Source organism: Triticum urartu, chromosome 2, assembly GCF_003073215.2.
Source record: "Triticum urartu cultivar G1812 chromosome 2, Tu2.1, whole genome shotgun sequence".
In the NCBI taxonomy this organism is placed as follows: domain Eukaryota; kingdom Viridiplantae; phylum Streptophyta; class Magnoliopsida; order Poales; family Poaceae; genus Triticum; species Triticum urartu.
This window is the reverse complement of record NC_053023.1, coordinates 742,009,538-742,021,799: the sequence shown is the minus strand read 5'-3', so window position 1 is coordinate 742,021,799 and position 12,262 is coordinate 742,009,538. Positions and strand designations below refer to the sequence as shown.

The window sequence follows — 12,262 nt, the reverse complement described above, 5'->3', positions numbered from 1 at the left end:
AGTTATGTACCTAGAAATGATTTTTGGAAAAAATAAAGAGCAAACTATGAGGCAGCTGCAGTTCAAATTTGACCCGCTTCCAACTGAATCGGCGGAAATTTGTCTTTTTCATCAGAGGTGGATCAAGGATTTTGACACCCAACCATTTGTTCAATTGTATATTAAATATGTCCTAGTATTTTATAAAATTGATTTGGTACAATTTTGCAATAAATATTTGGTAGGTCCTTCACAAAAAATCTCATTTTAGGCACTTAAAAAATGGAAAATGATTTTTCCGTGCAAAGAAAATGATAACTTCCTTAGGCAACATTGTTTGCCATTCTCATATGCACCCCTGTGCATGATATGAGATCATTTGAACAAACTATGCCATGAATGTGGCCATAAGATTGAACATTTGGGTTGAAACCATGCATCTTCATACTTGATAGTTCGTTTCTGAGAACACCTTTTAAAAATAATTGCCGTATTACAAGCTTATTATTTTTTCTGGTAACTTGGTCACATGTAATGACACAATGAGAAGCTTTTCTGAATATTTGATTTTTTTTGAATTTTTTATGCCCGTTTCGAAATGCAATCAAAACGGCGGGAATGACCGTTCCTAGCTAGTGGTTGAATCTTGGAAATTTTTTGATGTTTCTCTGATTAAATAGATACTTATATACCTAGAAATGATTTTTGGAAAAAATAAATAGCAAACTATGAGGCAGCTATAGTTCAAATTTGACCCGCTTCCTACTAAATCGGCGGAAATTTGTCTTTTTCACCAGAGATGGATCAAAGCTTTTGACACCCAACCGTTTTGTCAATTGTGCATTAAATATGTCCTAGTATTTTATAAAATTGATTTGGTCCAATTTTGCAACAAATATATGGTAGGTCCTTCACAAAAAAAACTCATTTCAGGCACTCAGAAAATGGAAAATGAATTTTCCGTGCAAAGGAAATGAGAACTCCCTTAGGAAACATTGTTTGGAATTCCAAGATGCACCCTTGTGCACAATATGAGATCATTTGAACAAACTATGCCATGAATGTGGCCATAAGATCGATCATTTGGCTTGAAAGCCATGAATCTTGACGCATGACAACTCATTTTTGAGAACACTTTTTTAAAATAATTGCTGTATTACAAGTTTATTATTTTTCCTGGAAACTTGGCCACATATGATGACACAATGCGAAGGCTTTCCATTTTTTGATTTTTTTGAATTTTTTATGCTCGTTCCAAAATGCGGTCAAAACGGCGGGCTTGGCCGTTCCTAGCTAGTGGTTGAATCTGTTTTTTCGTGCAAAGAAAATAAAAACTCTCTTTGTCAATATTGTTTGCCAATCCAAAATGCAAACTTTGTGCAAAATATGGTATCATTTGAAAAATATTTGGTTGATCCTTTAAAAAAACTCATTTTAAGTACTCAAAAAATGAAAAAGGAAGTTTTCATGATTTTTTCTTTAATCTAATTGATTACGGCCAATTTAGATGGTCATAAAGTCTTCAAATTGCTTGCTGCGTTTTGATTGGTCCAGGAGCATATCACGCGGATCATGCATCAGACACCGTCGGATGCTCCGGAATCCAACGGCAGCCCTCACCCTCTCACCCACGCCCCCACTCCCCACCGTACCCGCAGACCCCACGCACCCACTCACCACCGTTCCAATCCCCACGCACGCACTCACCACCGTTCCAATCCCGCACCCGCACCCGCTCACCGAAACCCTAGCCGCCGCCCCTCCCCGTCCCCTCCGCTAAGATCGCAACAACCACCCCGATGTCCGCCACAGCACCGCCGCACGCCGCGGCGCTCCTAGACGCCCTCTCCCTGCTCGCGCTCGCGCCCCCGGCGGCGACCGAGATCCGGTCGATGGCGATCCGGGCCGACCTCCCGCCCGCCCGCCGCCAAGCCCACGCCCAAGGTCTGATCCGCCCTCCCTTCCCCTTTCTCTCCTCGGCCCCGATCCTCTACTTTATTCCTTGGTTGTTTGATCCCCTTTTTGTGTTGGATTTGAACCGGTGGGCGACCTCCATGGATGACCAGGACATGCGCGACCCCACCCCCGAGCCCGACGAGCTTGACGAGGACGTCGTCGAGTCCGACCTCCACCTGGATGAGGACGGCGGAAACCCTAGCCGCCGGCCATGGCTACCGACGGTGATGTGGTATGGATCCCTCCTCCCCTTCTCTGCTACTTCTACTTCTCTCTCCTTCTGACCCCCATCCCGTCTCTTCTCTTCTCTGTAGGTGAGGTAGCAGCTACAGCCGACAGCCAAAGCAAGGCTTCTCTAGCGAGGTCTGCTGCTTCTCCATCGGTAGGGAGAGGCGGGGGCCTCCTTCTCGGGCTGCTCCGACCCTGCCGGCACCGATGCCGACGCCATGGAAGGTCCCCCTCCCCCTCTCCTCTACTCTCTCTGTTTGGCTCTTTGTTCTAATACGCCATGGTTTCCGTTTTTTGTTCTTTCTCTCCTTCCGATTTAAACAGCAGCACCAACACATTCTATCATCTACAGTATGTGGTTCACTAGTTGGATCTTGTTTTGACTTTGGTTTAAACATGAGCATGATCCAATGCCTTGTAATTAGGTGTATCATTGTACTGTTATGTGAATCAAATTAGGTGCCTGCAAGTCTGGTACCATGTGTCAAAATCCTCCAAATTGGATGGGTTCTCTTCCTGCTACACCGGCATCTTTAAAAAATGAATAGTTTTGCACTATGTACGGGGGCAAAGCCAGCAATATGGCAAGATTTGGCGCCCGCCACACCTAATATTTGGTGCAAATAATCACTCATGTAGCACGTGTTTGATTTTGGATGAGTCCCGCGTCCATGCCAGTGTACTGGGCTGACTGCTAGTTTGTCAATGGATAATGAGCCGTGCTCCTCGATGGCTAATGGTGTGGGCATCTCAACATGGCTTGAGTGGACTGCACATCAGCATGTAGTAAAATTGCTAATGATTATATAATTCTTGTACCTTGACTCAGTCGTCATGACGTTGTCGATGCGTGTTGCTGCTTGATACATGTTTAATCAAATCTATCAAGCAGCTGTTGTCATGTAATGCTTGCTAATCTAGTTGTGTATTACCAGTTCAAGTTTTTTAGTATATATCATCTCCTGTTTTGCTACTGAACACCTTCAACTTAAATGTTGAATTGCCTTGTACACATAATTGTTTGTAATCTAAGGGAAAGCCCTTAATAGTCAGCACTATAAATATATCAACATCTCGGTGCGTCCTCCTCCTCGGTGGTGCTGACGCCTTTTTTGTTTTTAGGATGAAGAGGGTTTGGCTGTCTGTGAGACTATGACATAGGGGATTGACATTGTTTTTGGTTCTTTGTTGGTGCAGATTGTGTGCTACCTCCACTCACGCTACAAGGAGGGGGCGTCCAGCACCTGCAATAAGAATGGTTGGCGTATGGAAACTTGTCTCACCACCATGCTAGTGATTGTGCTTGACAGTAGTTGACATGCTCTATTCCTGTCAGTTTTGCTTGCTGTCAAAGATGGTGTGTATTGTACACACCCCTATGTGATGTATGCACTTCACATGCATTTTCCCCATCTCCCACAAACCGTAACATGCTAGTTGTATGTGCTGTAGCAATTCTTGCACTTGATTTCAAATTGTTCTCTGCTCTGTGTGTGCACGTGTGTTAATGATGGATTGGCTGGTCAGATGATGCTACAACAACATATTCCCGAGATTATCTTTGAGAATACAAAATTGAGGTTTTTAAGACTGATGGCCAGCATGTCTAATGTTTGTTTTCATCCATACACTTGCTCCTTCCAGTAGGCATTGCAAGTGATATGTTCAAGTGTAGTCCTCTGGTCACATTTTTTAACCAGTACCATATGATTGTAGCATACTACTAGTTTTAGTCATTTAACATCTTAATTTACCTAGAATGATGAAGTAGTTGCACTTGGTAGATGGGCTGAGCAAATGATGATTCATATGATTATTCTGATACATTTGATGTTTCAAAATCGACCTTTTTAAATCTGATACTCAGCCCATCACAAATCAGTCATCTGCTACCCTTGCAGTGCTGTAGTTTCTTATGATGATTTGAAAGTAAACAGAGTGTAACTATGTTATCCTATTTTGGTAAAATAGGTACCAACACCTGGGATCGGTTTGAGATGCGGGTGCACAAGAGGGCGTTCGACCTTGTCAACCAGAAGGTACCCGCCTCCCTGTCTGCTTGATCCCATTTTTTTCCTAGTTGCTGTGTATGGGTCGTACGGGTCCTGCTCGTCGGTGATCTGGTGATGGTGTGCTGAACATTTAGACCACTGAGGCTTTCTGGTTGTTGATGATCTAAAATCGAGCTTTTTGAAACTGATGCCTAGCATGTCATCAACGTACTGCTTTGTTCTTGTGTCTAGAGATGTAGTTCTGTTAGTGTGGTACTGTATAATGTAGAGGAGTTACATATACATCGTTTGTCAGCTGAGCATATGATGTTAGCTTCATATTTTGATCTGTTGAACTGTCCCAGATTATGTCAATTTGTTGCCAACCAGGTAGAGTTAAAGCAACTCATTTGCTTTTTCCTCACTGCTTTTACTGTCATGTGCTGCTCTTACTGTATGTAGAACCTGTTGCTGAACTGAAGATGCTATTTGCTTCACATTTTTGTTTGTTGAACCGTCCCAGATTATTTGAATTTAATATGAACCTAAGAGTTAAATAAATTGTATGGGAGGCATTAACATAGGTGCTCTATACCTGCTCTGCTCCTATTCAGAGGCATCTTGTATTCTTTTTGTATAATCTCCTATCATGAGCGAAAAAGCTTCAGGCATTGAGCCATTATATTGTGGTCTTTAAATACATTTTCTGTTCTGTCCCTTGCATAGCTAATTTTCCTTTTGCTGTGAGATGGCAACTGATATATCCACCTTTTGCTATGAGATGACAACTAGTTTATCCACCTTTTGCTGTGAGCAACTAATTTGCTTTTTACTAGATGCTTTATTTGCTTGCTTGGTTGATCACTAGCATGAGCTTGGTTGCCCTGAACTTTAGTGTTTTATTTGCTTCTCAGTCTCTCTCCCTCCCTGCAGGTGCCACCAGATGCAAGGGTGGAGCCTATGACTCCTTGCTGAAGCTTCTCGCTCTACACCAGTTTATGGTGCTGCGGATGTGGTTAAGATGGCATTCTACACTAGCTTCTTATGTTGCATGTGAATGGGGGTGAGTAGATAGAACTGGAGTGTTCTTATAGGAAGGCAAGTTGTTGCATCTGGAGCACATGAGATGTGCTAATACGAGTTGGAACAATGTGATGTAGTAGTAAGTTAAGGCAAATTGTGTAGATGATGTATTCCTGTGTAATTAAATGTTGTATTCTCCATGTACATGCTGCTTTAAATGAAATGAAGATTATGAAAATTGTGTACATGCTACTTCATATGGGTTGAATATGACAGAAAATAGTACTGGGCCTGAATTGGCCATGGCCCAAACAAAGTTGTACTGGAGCTATTTATTTAATGGAAAAACACGCTAGAGAAGGGCGAAAATAATAAGAAATTGAATATTAAAAGGCCACGACCTAGAATATAAAAAGGCCGAATTGTGAATATAAAAAGTCTGCGATGTTGGGCTTGGCCCATGAAGCTAACGAAAATTGACAGGAAAAAATACACTAAAATGGCTGAATTAATGGGCTCAGCCCATATAAACACCCAATTGGACTGGGCGATTCTAATTTTTGACCTTTTCAATTGGTCGCAATTTTGCCACGTCGGATCCGACGTGGCCTGGGCAGACAGCCAGTGACCAAAACAAAAGGTCATGGGTTCAACGACCTTCTGTTTTGGTCGTAAACGTCTATGACCTTCTCACAGAGAAGGTCATTAATTTCAGTTTACGACCGCCAGCTTTTGACCTTCTGTTTTTTGTCCCAAAAAGGTCACAAATGAAAAATAGTGACCTTTCAGTGACCAATAGTCAAGGTCACAAGTTGACATATTTCTTGTAGTGAAGTAAAATTGGTCTTTTCTTGATCAGGTTGAGAAACGGGTATTTGTGAAAAAACAGAATATCCATCAAGGAAGCAAAAGTGTGTGTGCTTAAATAATCTTTCAAGCATTTGATCAATAAAAGGCAAAGGGTAATGATCTTTTCTAGTTGCTTTGTTTAATTTTCTAAAATCAATTACCATTCTATAGCCTGTAACAATTCTTTGTGGCATAACTTCATTCTTATCATTAGGAACAACAATTATACCTCATTTCTTAGGAACACAATGAACAAGACTTACCCATCTACTATCAGCTATGGGATAGATTATACCTGCTTCCAGAAGTTTCAATATTTCCATTCTTACCACTTCTTTCATCTTCGGATTTAACCGACGTTGGTGATCAACAACGGGTTTAGCACAACGTTCCATATTAATTTTCTGCTGACATAAAGTGGGACTAATGCCTTTAAATCATCAAGAGTATATCCAATAGCAGCTCGGTGCTTCCTTAGAACTTTCAATAATATTTCTTCTCCATGTTCTGAAAGGTTAGCACTAATAATAACATGATATATCTTCTTTTCATCAAGATAAGCATGTTTCAAAGTGTATGGCAATTGTTTTTATTCAAACACAAGATCACCTTTAGGTGGAGGAGGACCTCCTAGAGGCTCAATAGGAAAATTGTGTTTAAGTAGAGGACGTTGTTCAAAGAAAATTTTATATATTTCATTTCTTTCATGCATATGTAAATCATTTTCATGGTCTAACAAATATTGTTCTAAAGGATCAGTAGGTGGTACAACAATAGAACCAAGACCAATTAATTCATCCTTACTAGGCATTTCTTTTCATGAAGCTTTCTACTAAACGTAGAAAAATTAAACTCATGAGACTCATCACCAAAACTAACACCGATAGTTTGTTTCTCACAATCTATCTTAGCATTGACGGTGTTCAAGAAAGGTCTACCAAAGATACTGGGACAGAAGTTATCTTGTGGGGAACCAAGAACAAGAAAACAATAGGGTATTTTATTTTCCCACACAAGACTTCAACATCTCTAACAATCCCGATTGGTGATATGGTGTCTCTATTGGCAAGTTTAATAGTAACATCTATGTCTTCTATTTCTGCGGGTGCTATTTCATTCATAATTTCTTGATATAAGGTGTAAGGGACTCACACTAGCACCTATGTCACATAAAACATGATAACAATGATCTCCTATTTTAACTGAGATGACGGGCATGCCAACAATAGGTCTATGTTTATCTTTTTTATCAGGTTTGGCAATTCTAGCAGCTTCTTCACAAAAGTAAATAACATGCCCATCTATATCTTCTTCTAAGAGTTCTTTAACCATAGAAATACTAGGTTCTACTTTAATTTGTTCATCAAGTTTAGGTGTTCCAATATAGCTTTTGTTAACCACAGTTAAAACTTTAGCATGTTCCTTTATCCTAACATGGAAAGGTGGTTTCTCTATGTAAGCAGAAGGAACAACTGGATCAACATTATAAAGTATAGTTTCTTCTTTAATTGGTACTGGTTCTTTAATTTCTTCTTTAATAGGTGGGTGATATATGTTCAAACCACTTATCTTTAGGGAGATCAACATGAGTAGCAAATGATTCACAAATGGAGGCTACTATCTCAGAGTCAAGTCCATATTTAGTGCTAAACTTCTAAAAAGCATCGGTATCCATAAAAGATTTAACACAATCATACTTAAGTTTAATACCTGACTCTTTACCTTTGTCGAGTTCCCAATCTTTAGAGTTGTGTTTAATTCTTTCCAAAAGATCCCACCAGAATTCAGTAGTCTTCTTTATAAAAGAACTAGCACAAGAAGTATCAAGCATGGTTTGATCATTACGAGAAAGCCGAGCATAAAAATTCTGGATAATAATTTCTCTAGAGAGCTCATGATTGGGGCATGAAGATAACATTGACTTAAGCCTCACCCAAGCTAGAGCGATACTTTCTCCATCACGAGGCCAAAAATTATATATATAATTCTGATCATGATGAACTAGATGCATATGATAAATTTTTTGGTGGAACTCCAATTTCAAACGATTCCAATTCCAAGATCCAATATCATCGCATAGCCTATACCATGCCAATGCTTTTCCCTTCAAAGATAAAGGGAAAACCTTCTTCATAACTTTATCCCTGGGTAAACCCGCAAGCTTAAACAACCCACAAATTTGTTCTAACATATATCAAGTGCATATCAGGATGTTCAGTTCCATCTCCTGCATAAGGATTAGCTAGCAGTTGTTCTATCATACCCGAAGGAATTTCATGTTCAATATTTTCAGTAGGTGCAGTAGGTTGAGGGGTAGCTAATTGTGGTTCCGGGCGAGGTGAATATACCCCGAACAAACCCCTCAAAGGATTGTTTTCCATAGTAACAAGTGACAATAAATTTCAGCACACTATATAAATGTTTCCTTACCAAATTCCACTTACCAAAGGCGCTTCACTCCCTGGCAACGGTGCCAGAAAATAGCCTTGATAACCCACAAGTATAGGGGATCAATTGTAGCTCTTTTTGATAAGTAAGAGTGTCGAACCCAATGAGGAGCAGAAGGAAATGACAAGTGGTTTTCAGCAAGGTGATGTCTGCAAGTGCTGAAATTGTAAGTAACAGAGTAGTTTGATAGCAAGATAATTTGTAATGAGAAAGTAACGATAGTAGTAGCAAAAGTGCAGCAAGGTGGCCCAATCCTTTTAAGGCAAAGGACAGGACAAGTGATCCCTTATGATAAGTAAAGCGTTCTTGAGGGTACACGGGATTTTCATCTAGTCACTTTCATCATGTTGGTTTAATTCGTGTTCGGTACTTTGATAATTTGATATGTGGGTGGACTGGTGCTTAGGTGTTGTTCTTACTTGAACAAACCTCCTAGTTATGATTAACCCTCCCGCAAGCATCCACAACTACGAGAAAAGTATTAAGAATAAATTCTAACCATAGCGTTAAACTTTTGGATCCAATCGGTCCCTTACGGAATAGCGCATAAACTGGGGTTTAAGCTTCTGTCACTCTCGCAACCCATCATATAATTGCTACTCCACAATGCATTCCCTTAGGCCCAAATATGGTTAAGTGTCATGTAGTCGACGTTCACATGAAACCACTAAGGGAATACATACTATCAAAATATCGAACACATATCAAATTCACATGATTACTTGCAACATGATTTCTCCGGTGACCTCAAGAACAAAGGTAACTACTCACAAATGATAAACATTCTCATGATCATAGGAGTATTAAATAGCATATTGGATCTGAACATATAATCTTCCATGAAATAAACCATACAGTAATCAACTACAAGATGTAATAAACACTACTAGTCACCCACAAGCACCAATCTATAGTTCCGGTAACAAGATTGAACACAGGAGATGAACTAGGGTTTGAGATGAGATGGTGGTGTTGAATATGTTGATAGAGATTTCCCTCCCCAAGATGGGAGAGTTGTTGGTGATGATGAGGACGATGATTTCCACCTATGGGAGGGAAGTTCCCCTGACGGAATCGCTCTGCCAGAGGGCAAAAGTGCTCGTACCCAAGTTTCGCCTCGAGGTGGTGGTGCTTCGTCCCGAAAGTCCTCCTCTTATTTATTTTTCCTAGGTCAAAATGATTTATATACCAGAAGATGGGCACCAGAGGTGGGCCTGTGTGAGCACAACCCACCAGGGCACGCCTGGGCTCCCTGGCGCACCCAGGTGGGTTGTGCCCACCTGGTGGGCCCTCTCTGGTAGTTATTTGCTCCAATAGTTCTTATATATTCCATAAAAAATCCTCGTGAAGTTTCACCTTGTTTGGAGTTGTGCAGAATAGGTAGCCTGACGTAGCTTTTCCAGGTCCGGATTTCCAGCTGTCGGAACTCTCCCTCTTGGTGTGTATCTTGCAAATTATGAGAGAAAAGGCATTAGAATTACTCTGAAAAGCATTATCATGGATAAAAACATTATAAATAAGAGTAAGAAAACATGACGCAAAATGGACGTATCAACCTATTGCAGGAGTATATGCAGACGTTTTGAACGTTTGACAAGCTCGGTATGATGACTACTTGATAGTTTAGTGCACCATGCTTTATGGCTATAACCGCGACTTCAAAAACGTTTTGAACGCCACAGAGCATATGAGATGTTCCAAGATTTGAAATTGGTATTTCAGACTCATGCCTATGTTGAGAGGTATGAGACCTCTGACAAGTACTTTGCCTACAAGATGGAGGAGAATAGCTCAACTAGTGAGCATGTGCTCAGAATGTCTGGGTACTACAATCGCTTGAATCAAGTGGGAGTTAATCTTCCAGATAAGATAGTGATTGACAGAGTTCTCTAGTCACTATCACTAAGTTACTAGAGCTTCGTGAAGAACTATAATATGCAAGGGATAGCGAAAACGATTCCCGAGCTCTTCGCGATGCTAAAATCGGCGAAGGTAGAAATCAAGAAAGAGCATCAAGTGTTGATGGTTAACAATACCACTAGTTTCAAGAAAAAGGGCAAAGAGAAATAAAGAGAACTTCAAGAAGAATGGAAAGCAAGTTTTCACTCCCGGGAAGAAGCCCAAAGATGGACCAAAGCCTGAAACTGAGTGCTTCTACTACAAAGGGACTGGTCACTGGAAACCGAACAACCCTAAGTATTTGGTGGATAATAAGGATGGGAATGTAAACAAAGGTATGTTTGATATACATGTTATTAATGTGTACTTTACTAGTGTTCATACTAACCCCTGCGTATTTGATACTGGTTCAATTGCTAAGATTAGTAACTCTAAACAGAAGTTACAAAATGAACAAAGACTAGTTGAGGGCGGGGTAACAATGTGTGTTGGAAGTGATTCCAAGGTTCATAAGATCACCATCGCACACTCCCTCTACCTTCTGGAATAGTGTTGAACCTAAATAAATGTTATTTGGTGTTTGCGTTTGATGACCCACAAGTATAGGGGATCTATCGTAGTCCTTTCGATAAGTAAGTGTGTCGAACCCAATGAGGAGCAGAAGGAAATGATAAGCGGTTTCCAGCAAGGTATTCTCTGCAAGTACTGAAATAAGTGGTAACAGATTGTTTTGTGATAAGATAATTTGTAACGAGCAACAAGTAACAAAAGTAAATAAGTGCAGCAAGGTGGCCCAATCCTTTTTCTAGCAAAGGACAAGCCTGGACAAACTCTTATATGATGTAAAGCGCTCCCGAGGACACATGGGAATATCGTCAAGCTAGTTTTCATCACGTTCATATGATTCGCGTTCGGTACTTTGATAATTTGGTATGTGGGTGGACCGGTGCTTGGGTGCTTCCCTTACTTGGACAAGCATCCCACTTATGATTAACCTCTATTGCAAGCATCCGCAACTACAACAAAAGTATTAAGGTAAACCTAACTGTCGGTGTCAAAACCGGCGGATCTCGGGTAGGGGGTCCCGAACTGTGCGTCTAAGGTGGATGGTAACAGGAGGCAGGGACACGATGTTTACCCAGGTTCGGGACCTCTTGATGGAGGTAAAACCCTACGTCCTGCTTGATTGTTCTTGATGATATGAGTATTACAAGAGGAGATCTACCACGAGATCAGAGAGGCTAAACCCTAGAAGCTAGCCTATGGTATGATTGTATGTTGTCCTACGGACTAAAACCCTCCAGTTTATATAGACACCAGAGGGGGCTAGGGTTACACTAGGTCGGTTACAAAAGAGGAGATATACATATCCGTATTGCCTAGCTTGCCTTCCACGCCAAGTAGAGTCCCATCCGGACACGGGACGAAGTCTTCAATCTTGTATCTTCATAGTCCAACAGTCCAGCCAAAGGATATAGTCCGGCTGTCCGGAGACCCCCTAATCCAGGACTCCCTCAGTAGCCCCTGAACCAGGCTTCAATGACGATGAGTCCGGCGCGCAGTATTGTCTTCGGCATTGCAAGGCGGGTTCCTCCTCCGAATACACCATGGAAGAGTTTTGAATACAAGGATAGTGTCCATCCTTGCAAAATAAGTTCCAGATACCACTATAGAGAGAATAATATTTTCACAAACCTAATCTGCTGACACGTTTTGATAGTATGGAATCACTTCATGGCCCGATTATTATTCGAACCGCTTTCCTCAACCAGCTCCGCACATATCGCGAGGCGGTTTTCTTGATATGTCTTGTCAAAGCAGACACTACAAAAGAAATACACTTCCGTGATGATACGTGTTTGTCATAGTAGGTCGCTTTTTTGTCCTGC

At 41.0% G+C, this 12,262-nt stretch overlaps 1 non-coding gene and 1 pseudogene across 1 annotated transcript; both read left to right on the top strand.

Annotated features, from left to right (window-relative positions):
- Positions 1-3,684: 3,684 nt before the first annotated feature.
- LOC125541814 lies at positions 3,685-3,763 on the top strand. The gene has a single exon (XR_007297664.1). It is a non-coding gene; the product is annotated as a small nucleolar RNA SNORD36 (small nucleolar RNA).
- A 191-nt stretch (positions 3,764-3,954) lies between these two features.
- Positions 3,955-4,029, top strand: LOC125541815 (annotated as a pseudogene).
- Positions 4,030-12,262: the final 8,233 nt, after the last annotated feature.